General features: G+C 36.0%; 1 pseudogene across 1 annotated transcript; it reads left to right on the forward strand.

Moving 5' to 3' along the window:
* Positions 1 to 3,538: 3,538 nt before the first annotated feature.
* On the forward strand, positions 3,539 to 6,545 carry LOC143625982 (cytochrome b5-like; annotated as a pseudogene). Its single transcript, XR_013152352.1, has 3 exons — positions 3,539 to 3,632; positions 5,189 to 5,255; positions 6,281 to 6,545. The product of XR_013152352.1 is annotated as a cytochrome b5-like (transcript).
* Positions 6,546 to 11,611: the final 5,066 nt, after the last annotated feature.

Here is an 11,611-nt window from a genome sequence, read left to right on the forward strand (position 1 = left end):
TTTAATTTTATTTGAAGTACGATTTTAATTATAGACTTTTGCTAATTATAAATGACTTAGAAAAATCAATGTGCCTGCTTTTATTTCTCGATGGTAAAAATAGCATATATTTATTTTATATTGTTTTTCTAACTTCTCAATTGACAGATTGTTTTTGAAAACCAAATTTTTTATTTTAATTCTTGATTGCTAAATACCTCAGTGACTTTCAATTTCGAGTGGGAGTCCATAGTGGGGCAGAGGCCGAGCTCCATAGCGTGAATATGTTTCTAAATCAGTTTCACTCGGATGGGTCATTGGCTATGCTTACTGTTGATTTCTCTAATGCCTTGAACTTAGTCGACAGGGAGACCCTTCTACATGAGGTTTGGAGTCGATGTCCTTCTATTTTCCTACGGGTGGACTTTTTATATGGGCAGTCGGCTAGGTTATATGTGGGTGATGCTTGCATTGGGTCCACCACTAGGGTTCAATAGGGGGACCCTCTTGGGCCTCTCCTCTTACCATAGTTTTGCATCCACTTGTTCACCGAATCAGTGGCCGTTGCAAGCTTCACTTCCATGCTTGGTACTTGGATGATGCTACGATTATCGGGGATACTAGAGAGGTGGCTAAAGCATTAGATACTATCAGGGCCTAGGTGCCTCGTTTGGGTCCTGAATTCAACGTTAAGAAAACAAAATTATTTTGGGCAACGTGCAATGGGGTGAAGGTGCAAGATGGGTTGTTCCCTTGCGGGATTGGAAGGCCGGTGCTTGGTGTGAATCTCCTTGGTGGCGCTGTAAGTCGGGATGCAAGGGGGTTTATCAGCAGTTTCACTATGAAAAGGGCATCTGGTGCTGTGAAACTGATGAGTTGTCTCCCAAGGCTTCGAGATCCTCAGTGTGAGCTTCTTTTGCTTCGCTCATGTATGGGAGTCGTAAAGTTGTTGTTCGGTCTGGGAATGTGGCAATCTATGTATGTGGGGGAAGCTGTTTTTATTTTTGACAATGGCCTTCAAGGGGCGATTGAGGACATCGTGGTTTGTGGGGGTCCATTCTTGGGGGATTTCGAATGGAGGTTGGCATCACTACCGACATGTTTTGGGGGGGGGGCTGGGTTTATGTTCGGCCGAGGATGTATCTACATTTGCTTTTGTGGCTTTGAGAACACAATCATGGAGCTTGTAGGACCACATTCTTTGGGGCTATGATATTGATGGGTTGGACTCTAATTATGGGCGTGCGATGGATCGTTTGCGTACTTCACTTCTCGATTTTGATCTTAGCGGGTTCTCTAATAAGGACACCCCTAAAGCCCAACATGCTTTTGCGGGTGCATTATTTAGTGGAATCATCCAGAGTTTGGAAGTGAAGTTTGATATATCCCCTCACCAAAAGGTGGTGCTTGAATGTCTTCAGGATCAGGATTTTCTAGCGGCCATCTCCATTGAAGGGTTGGCCAACATATGTCGGTGTTGAAGTACCGGTCTATCTTTCTCATTTTTGTTACCCGTTGTAAAATAACTCAACCCTCAATATATTATATACGAAATTTAATGAAATTAAATCTCGACTCCAGCCACGGGCTTTGCCCCTTAGACCCCGCCAGGGGCTGCCGCCCCTTAAACTCTACTACCAAGGGCGCTGCCCTTGGACCCGCGCCAAGGGGGTTTGCCCTCTTGGAACCCCCATGACTTAGCCCTTAAATACCAATAGACTTATAAATTATAATAAGATCAAATAAGTTTACACTCCGCACCCTGACTTATTTAAATTCGTATTATAATTAACTTAATCAATAAGTTAATCCTTAATTACACTAAAATCACTAACAACCTATAATATTATTTATTATTATTCATGTGCTAAATGTATATTGAAAGTTGATTCATCTTCTTATGATGAATACTGTTGAGAGTCGGGAATTTATCTAATTTCTTAAAAAAGTACATTTAGAAGTTTAAGACGCACAAAAAGCTAATATTTTAAAAAAGGATGTCTTGGTTAAGTCCCGTATATGACAAAAATATGAGGTTTTTTCATCTTTGATGGTTTCCTAGGAGGATGGAGCATAGATGATTGGATGGATTAATGGCCTCGTAGTGATTTAAATAGCCGTAAAAAGAAAAAAATAATTTCAAAAGACAGTCGACCCTTTGAACTTACAAGTAGATTAAGTTATGTTCCTAAGCCCAAGCCCACCACAAATCCACAATGATATATGAAGTATAAACTTCATGAAAGACAACCTGTCATTACTCGTTTATGATTTGTTGGATTGACAATGTTACCCGATTCTAAATTTCAAACCGTAAACTGTTAAAACTATAACCATGACCAGACTGTATATATTTGAAACTGACCGAGTACTTCCAATTCTCTTACAGTCTACGTTCTATCGGTTCATTCAGTCCGGGCTTATTATTATTGAGCTACGCTAATATTGGGCTTTGAAATGTATTGTTTATTAAATGGGCCTAGTGAGCCCATCTGAACAAAAGTGTCTATATGTATTCTTGTAACTTTATATGACTAATGTTTCCAAAACACTACTATTAATCAAACCAAACCATGCATACCCGTATGTCAAATCGTTAACTGAACAATGACTGGACTGTATATACTCGAAACCGACCGAGTACTTCAACTCTATTAGATTTTATCGGTTCAGTCAGCTCGGGCTATTATTGAGCTACGCCAATATTGGGCTCCATAAAGTAAAGGTGTACAAAATACCCCGTCCCTGACCTGACCTGACCCTGAACCAGTTCCTACCCGAACCGTGGGTACGACTTGGTATTGGGTTTCTCCTTGGACCTGTTCCCGGAACTGGTTCCACCTTTACCCGGTCAAATATCCAACCCTACCCGAAACCCGAAAAACCCGGTCAAATACCCAACTATACCTAGAGCTTGTTCCTACCGACCAAATTTTAACATTTGTTAACTATACCTGGTTCTGGTTCCTACAAAATACATGGTTTGTGGGGTATTTTCAGGAAACAAAACCGGGTAGGAATCGGTTCCTGGTATGGTCAACAAAAGTCAAAATCGGGTCGGGTAGGAACCGGTTCGGGGTATAGTCGGGTATTTGACCGGTTCCATTGGTTTTTTTTCGGGTTTCAGATAGGCTTGGGTCGGGTTTTGACCGGGTATTGTTGGAACCGGTTCCACTGGTTCCGGGTCGGTTCCGGTTCCGGGTACAGTACTGGGGTAAACCCAAAGCCCGGTCCATACCCGCAGGTACAGTAGGGTCGGGTCCGATTCCGGATAGAAACCGCCGGTCGGGTCCGGAACCGGTTTTTTTTTGGCCCCTCTATCCGTACCATAAAGTGTTGTTCATAAAATGGGCCTAGTGAGCCCATCCCCACAAAACGGTCAATCTGTATTCTTGTTGCCCAAGTCTTTTGACTTTCAAAATTAGGGCTTATCCATCCCCAATTTCTGGTCAACAAAAGTCAAATTGATTCCGTATTGAAGGATTGAGAACCAGTTGTACAAGTAATCAATCAAACACTTCATCATCTCAATCCTTCAATTCATATTATTATTATTAATTGAAAAAATGCCGACTTTAACGAAGCTGTACTCGATGCAAGAAGCTTCCGAGCACAATTCCGCCGGTGATTGCTGGATTGTTGTCGACGGCAAGGTTATTATCTGTTATTACATATATATATATATATGCATATATATGTATGTATATGTAAATGATCAGATTGTTTAGTTATTGAATTGGTTTATGCTGTTGATACATGTTGTGGTTTTAGGTCTGTCGAGTTATGGCATGTTAGATCTCTAAGTCAACATTAATATGCGGGCGTAAACGAGCCGAGCCGAGCTTGAACTTGACTAGGCTCAAGCTCGGCTTGTTTTGAGCTCCTTTTCTAAAGCTCGAGCTTGGCTTGTTTATTATTTATTAATTATTTTATAAACATTTTTTGATTTTTTTTATGTTGAGAAAAGCCTTAGACGAGCCTAATGTCATGGATTTAATGAGTTATTTTGTGTGACGCCTAAAGGCCAACCAATCGGTCCGCTTATGATCAGGGTCTGCTGGTTTCGTTCTGCCTTGGACTCATTAGGCGAGTGGCAACAGCTTGCTACCAGCGATGCGTTTGTCGTGCAAGCACGGCTAGGCATGCACACCTCCTTTCTCGCTGAGGCCGTGCCCGCTGAAGTCCGAGACGAGCCAACAAACCCAAGCATTGCAACACAAATCAAACGTCTCGAGCTTCAAATATTTGGTCTGTGACACTAAGCTCGCAGTGTTGTAGAAGTCGCTAAGAATTAGTGGGGTGGTGGGGTAGGGACTAGCGATTAATCGGGTTGAGTTCACATCTGATTTTTCAAATTTACATTTGTATATTAAATTGTATATATAAAGTTGTCAATTTTGACCAAATAGTGTTTAACCGGCGACTAGTTGGGGGGGGGGGGGTTCTATTGATTAGCGATTAATTGGTTTTTAGTCGGCGTCTACGCACAATTTTTACAACCATGAGCTCAGCTCCAGCTCGTGCGTAGTACCTTAAACAAGCCAGATGTACAGTGTGAAATTAATACATTCAAAAGACTAAAATTTTGGAAGCATACAAGGCTCGAAGAGCCTAAATGTTCTTGCCTTACAAAGGTCGAGCTCGGGCTCGATAACTACACGAGCTTTATTTAAGGCTTGATCTCAACTCGGGCTTGATAATGCTTGGCCCGTCTCGTTTCATGTAGCTCGTGATTGGCTCCGCTTGTTTGCACCTCTAGTCATGGACCATGGTTCATAAAGAGTAGATGAAGATATAGTCATGGATAGTAGGAAGAAATTAATAGTTATAACATTGATGATTCATAGTAAGAACTAAGAAGTTATGCCGTACACTCTTGTATACTTGTTTAGCTTCTGATTCTGAGATAATGTAAGTAATACTTATATAAGTTTCGGTTGTTCGAGTACATATGCAATTCACAATAGTTGATAGATAGCTGTTTAGACTTTAGTCACTGAATGAGTTGCTTTGTCGATACAAGTTAATAAGTAGTATGGATGCATTTATATTTCTAATTACATAGTTCGTTCTCTCATAGTAAAGTTGAATGGACTAAACGAATACTGTAGAATTTTATTCGCAATGACTTAATTAGCTAAGTGTCGCATTGCCTCATATTATATGTTACTGAAACTAAAAATAACATTAGTGTTACTTTACCTGGCAGGTCTATGATGTGTCTTCATATCTGGATGAACACCCTGGTGGTGATGATATCATCCTACAGGCCACAGGTAATTCTTTGTTCTTCCTCAAACCGATGAAAGTGGCAACAGTTACTAGTTTGGGTGCCCATGTTACTTGCACTATTATTTTGACACATTCTTAAGTTAGAAGTACTTATCAGCCTTAGAGGTGGTATAATTGGTTTACAAGATGTTTTGTTTTGTTATTATTGAGGAGTTTTAGAGCTGGTATATTTGGTTTACAAAATTCGGTTTTAATCGGTTTGGTTTTCGGTTTATTCAGTTTGAAACCGAATACTAAATACCGAAAGATGTTGTTGGTGCAGAGCGTAATACCCAATACTTATTCTTTGTTGTTTTGATAAATTTTATTACATCAAGTGTCATTTAGTTCTCTAAAAGTTTTTAAAGATAAGTGATACTATATAACAACTTTATTATTATGATTATTACTTCATATTATTTTTATTATTATTATTGTTCTTTTTAAAGTATAATGAATCAAAGTTTCGAGGTATTACGACACTACTAATATCACTCTTGTATTTAAGAAATGACTTTCGAACGGGATCAACATCATTGAATATACACACACACATGACATATACACATGATAGCCGACGAATCTCACAATGCTCAAGATATATCAGGACACCACATGTGCGTATGACAATATTATGCAAGAATTATTGATTTAGATAATCATGGTTTATGTGTGTTAGGTAGTTACTCTCTTAATCTATTAGAAATTATTATCTTTTCGGTGTAAGGTTATCACTACTCCACTTAGCAAAGTTATTAAAATTCAATGATGACCGAACCGTGAAAAGATGACAACTTTCCAATAAATCAAAATCGGTACCATTTTTATCAGTTTATCTAGATCGATTATTCTTTCAATATACTGCCATAAGCACGTGCGGTTATTTATCGTGTGTATGTAAATATCAATCCCATGCTCAAAGTCATTTTTTTAAGTACTTGAATGATAATAGTAAGAAATACTAATAATATGAAGTAAAATCTGCTTTAACTGCATTCTCAAGTCTTAACACAGACTTTATATTTTTTAGGGAAAGACGCGACAGATGAATTTGAAGACGCAGGCCATAGCAAGACTGCTAGGGAACTTCTGGAGACTTTTCGTTGGCGAGCTTGACCTGTCAGACATCCCTCAACTTAAAGTTGTTTCAGAGAAACAAAAGGGTTACATCCCTGAGAAATTGGTTGACCTGAGTAAGCAATACTGGGCTGCTTCGGTGGCGGTTGTTGGCATATCGGTGGTTGTCACATTCTTGTACTTGCGCAACAAGTAGAACCGGGAGTTTTGAGTATTTAGACCATGAAATTGGCTTAAAATTTGGATTTTTAAACCTATGATTTGGGTAAAAGATATTAGATTCATGATACCATTTAATATTTGGAATCAAAGGTTTCATTGTTGGCTGTTAATGTTCTTAGTTTTGGTTTACACTAGAAATATAAGACATGATTGTGTTGTTTACATACAATCAAGAATAATATATCGTATCACACGCCGTTTTTGAATGAGCGTGGCGTGTTCTGGTTTATGCGAACGCTCTTTTGTCAATTTTTTTATGTTTGGATATGGTTTGGAGTCTGGTTTATGCGAACGCTCTTTTGTCAAATTTTTTATGTTTGGATATGGTTTGGAGTCGACTCGGAAGTTGCTCTGGAAGTAGGGTTGGAGTGCAGGTTGCGCCACCGCGCAGGGCCAGTTTTTTTGGGCCCAAATTTATATGTTTCTCTCATTTTATGTATATATAAAACTAGCTTTAGAAGCACGAGAAGCTTAAAAGAAATACAAGTAAACTAAAGAAATTAAATTATTAAATTGAAAATAATATATATTTTATCAAAATTAAATAGTTTAACAAGTTCAAATTATATTTTCTAATGGAATACTCATACGAATACGTGATGCATTATCACATAATTTCTTTATAATCACGAAAAAAGGCACATAGTGATTTTATAAGTTGTAATTATATTTTTTAATGAAATTGCGAATTATAACAAAAGATGATAAGATATTTTATTATAAATAACATAAAAAGATAACATCGTATATAAAATTAGCTTAACTAAAGCATGTTGTTGTATTACAAATTTGAAAGAGATAGATGAGAACTCTATGGATCTATGGAGGTTGAATCAATACGCGAGAATATTCATAATTTCTTCTTGTTTTTATCTTCATAGATCTATAAAAATCGTTCACTAATTTTTAACACATTCATCTTCTATACTAAAGAGTGTTTATAAATTGATTTAATAAAAAAAAAGGTAGATATGATCTCATTAAATATATAAATATTTTTATAACACTGACATAAATACCCGTATGTTTTAATCTCTCTAATTTAGTTAATTAGTTATTTGATTAAATAATGGATTGATATGTTTTGATTAACTGACAAATAAATTTTCATTAAAAACAGGAAAATAATTTGAACGAAAATTTTTAACTAAGAATGAATCTTCAAATGACACGTGTTTCAAGTTATTTTACTTTATTTGAATAGATAGATAAACCAACTAAATTCAGTACGTTGATGTGGATCAGGTGGTATATGGTAGATGCCAAGCTTTCAATGCCCAACGTACATGGTTTGATTACTTCCTCCTTGTATAAGCAATTTTTTTTTTAATTTATTTAAGCTTTTTTTAAAATTTTTTTAAGCATACTCCTCCATCAAAGATACATGACAAACATGATTAACTAGCATTTTGAACAACAAACTTTTATTTTGGATATTATTTCTAAGTTTATATTTTTCAAAAACAACTATTTTTATATCATGTGTTATAATATTTTATTTTATATTTAATTTTGTTCAAATAACCTGTACTCGTTAACTTTAGAAAAAGAAACGATAAACAAAACACACACTGTTTTTTCTTCTAAGCATTTAGACACATACATTAGCGAAAAACAAGTTGTTTTTTTTCCCCACAAACAAACAATCCTTTGGTCTCGTAAAAGGTTTTTGCAATATTTTTATATATTCCTGAAGATTTGATCAACCATGTTTTCAGAAATGCTAGGAGATTTTCTCAACAGAAAGGTATATCAAAGAATAAAGTCGTTGAAGTCTTTTCTTACGACCCAAAATGTCCTGATAAAAACTTAACGGATTGACAATTGTAGTTATTGAGAGCAAGACAATATGGATTACAAAGAGTTAATCAAGAACTTTTTTTCAAAAAAATGCTATGACACAATTTGTTTTCTTTATTGTTATCATTTATCACATTTATCTAAATTATATATGAGATATTGAGCTTATGTTTAGGGGACCATTTTTTTTTCTTTTTCGCAAGACCCTAAAAGTATTAAGATTTCTCGAGAACGGCTCTGTCCGGAAGTAACGTCTCTTTACCCATTGATAAATGAATATTTTAATTGTTCTATTGATGTTGAAAAGAGATTTTATAAAGTTGTTTAATCATGTTGCAGGGGGGCTCTCATTCAATCATTTAAAGATATTTTTAAAACATTGAAAGGACATAAAATTTATTGTTATTTGCTATGGAAAATCATGAACCTACAAGTGTTAGCTGACCCAACACGTATCACAAATGATTATGACCACTTGGAACAGAAAAGTGTAGGGAAATTTATATACCTTAGTGTTTCTAGCCAGAGGTGCACAAACTGGCTTCAAACTCTAAATCGGTTCCGGTTAAAATTGGTGTGGTTTGGTTAACAAAAGTCAAAACCGGTTTATGAATCGGTTTCGGTTCGAGTTGAAAACGGTTTCTTAACTGATTTATGATCGGTTTCAGTTCTTGTTACGATTCCAAATGAATGAAAATCTAACAAACTTTGTAGATCTGACCGATTGTGATAGATAAATGGTGACACATTTAGATGTTTTTAAATATAAATTGTCATTTTAAATTTGTTATATGAAGAAGGAAATCCCAGATCACCTAGCGGATATCTGAGCCCTTCAATTGTAACACCTCCCCGGTTAATCTTTTTGCGGTTATTGACGACAATCTTGCAAACAAACACCGTCAGCCTCACCGCATGATGGAGTTCTTTCTGAAACCATCCTTCAACGTGAGAATTCGTATTTGGTTCTTAGAGAAATGAGTACGAGAGTATAAATGTTAGTCAGAATTAGAGCTACATAAGTTATTTTTCTATGTTGCTATTTACTGTGGAGAAATTAGGGTTGATGTCATTCTCTACGTAGCCGAGTGTAAAAGACCTAACGGAAAATGACAGTGACATCTCTCTTTCTATTTAGCCAAAGGATAACATTCCTTTTTATTCCTTGTGGCTCTCACGTGCCACGTCATCTTGTCAATTCGGTTCTTTTAGTATGGATATACCCATATATCCGGGTCATATCATCAATATACATATCATTTCATTATATATTCAAATGTTGCTTAGAACTAATACATAGTTTTAAGGCTTTTTCTTATATTTTTAATATTCAACAATTATAAAATGATCTAGATATAAAAGTTGAGTAGATGGCTCATTAACAAAGACCGACCCTTTAAAAACATCATAAGATTGATAAGTATTGAAATCAAGTGTCAAATATCAATATCACAATAATTCACTCTTAATAAAAGAAATAAAAGCTAATGAAACTTTATTAAATATTATGTAAAGTAAAATACTAAATTCTTGTAATAATGAGACCGGTTGTATCGCATTAACTGCCCACCGATGGTCCCCCATGAATTGATTTACAAGCAAAGATTTGTATTTTAGTATTTTTAATAATAAAACAAAAGAAGTCAGCAATATTAAATACTAATGTTCCACTGTATTTGACTGGAATTAGTCATAAATGGCGGCCCCATTCCCACAATGCACCAAAAGCCGCCTCACATTGCGGTGTTTGGATATCCGAAAGACTCCAAGACTGACCCGATTGCTTTATTTAGAGAGTTTGGAATAATAATAAGTTAGTTTATCTTTTTTTTTCACGACTAATTTGGACCACTAGAGTATTATCGTGCCACCAGTGGTACCACGTGATCATATCCATTACCAAGCCACCAATTCAGGAGGAAACTTAATATTTCAAACTTGAGAGCTCGGGTTGGCTCGGGTCGGATTAGTTAAACCTGATAAGTATTCCCATCATAAGAAAAAAGGGTTTAAAGTTACAGGTTGGCTTGGGTCGGAACATATATGGTGTCCGTATTTTGATAAATCTTCCCATCATAAAAAAAAAGTAAATTTGACATCTCAACTTAATATCCTGTTTCTTAACTAAAACCCGTCCATGAAAAACTCCTTTAACTAAAAAGAAAACGGTGGTTGATTAAGAATAGGCTTAAAGTTACGGGAGGGATGATTGGCGGACAGTAACGGTTTTTAGTGGACAAAGTTTCTGGTGTAGCGAATGAAGATTGCATGGTTTTTGGCTATTACGCCATTAGTGGACAAAGTTTCTGGTGTAGCGAATGAAGATTGCATGGTTTTTGGCTATTACGCCATCTCAAATGGCGGGATAGGTGTGTGACTTGGCAAACTGATCATACTTCGGAAAATAAGCTGAATAATTTATATAATTTTTCCAATCTCAAATAACGGATCTCATCCGAACTTGCCCGCTGTCCATATGAGGTGCAAAATTCAAGCCTTCTCAACTCGACATTCTCAGATAACGAAACCTCCTAAAATGCCATCTCATCAACCAATTCCGCAATCTAAGATGGTGGAATCACCATAATCACTTCAACAACAATATGCACCCAAAGACCATAAGAAATTTGTTAAGTCCACCAAATAGCCAAAAACTTAAAAAAGGGCTGGCTTAACGGTCTTGGTGGCTTAAAACTAACTAAGATGTTGAGGCATTTTCTCCTTTCTTTATGCATATAGCACCCAAAAATTATGGAATATGAATGATATGCACTGATAATTGATATGAGACAATCCTCATTCGCTTGTAGCTTATCAATGAGTTACTAATTCTAAAAAAAACGTCTACTTTCAAAACCTATTATATATAACCCCTATTTAATATTTAGGTCCTATAAAACTGGAGGCCTAAAATCATTGTCTCATTTAGCTTACCCATAAGATGACCCTAACTTTAAATGGGATGAACTGGATTCTATTTTTAGAAACTCTTACAAATAGTTATATGACATATATAGGATAAGGACAAGTAGATATAATTTAAACCACACAAACCAAACCTATTTTCACATGTCATCTTCATTACCACCACCTCATAACTAGCGACACATTGGCGGCCAAAATGATAAAAAATAAAAAGCTCAAAACAAAATTAAAATATTAACATATTAATTACACACACATAACACATACACATGTATATAAAGGCCCTATATACTCCAAATAACATCTATCACTCATTATCACATTCCAACACCAAAAT

The sequence above is a fragment of the Bidens hawaiensis genome, unplaced genomic scaffold (assembly GCF_021521415.1).
Source record: "Bidens hawaiensis isolate Kalapana, Puna unplaced genomic scaffold, B.hawaiensis_p1.1 tig00004282_1, whole genome shotgun sequence".
Lineage (NCBI taxonomy): Eukaryota > Viridiplantae > Streptophyta > Magnoliopsida > Asterales > Asteraceae > Bidens > Bidens hawaiensis.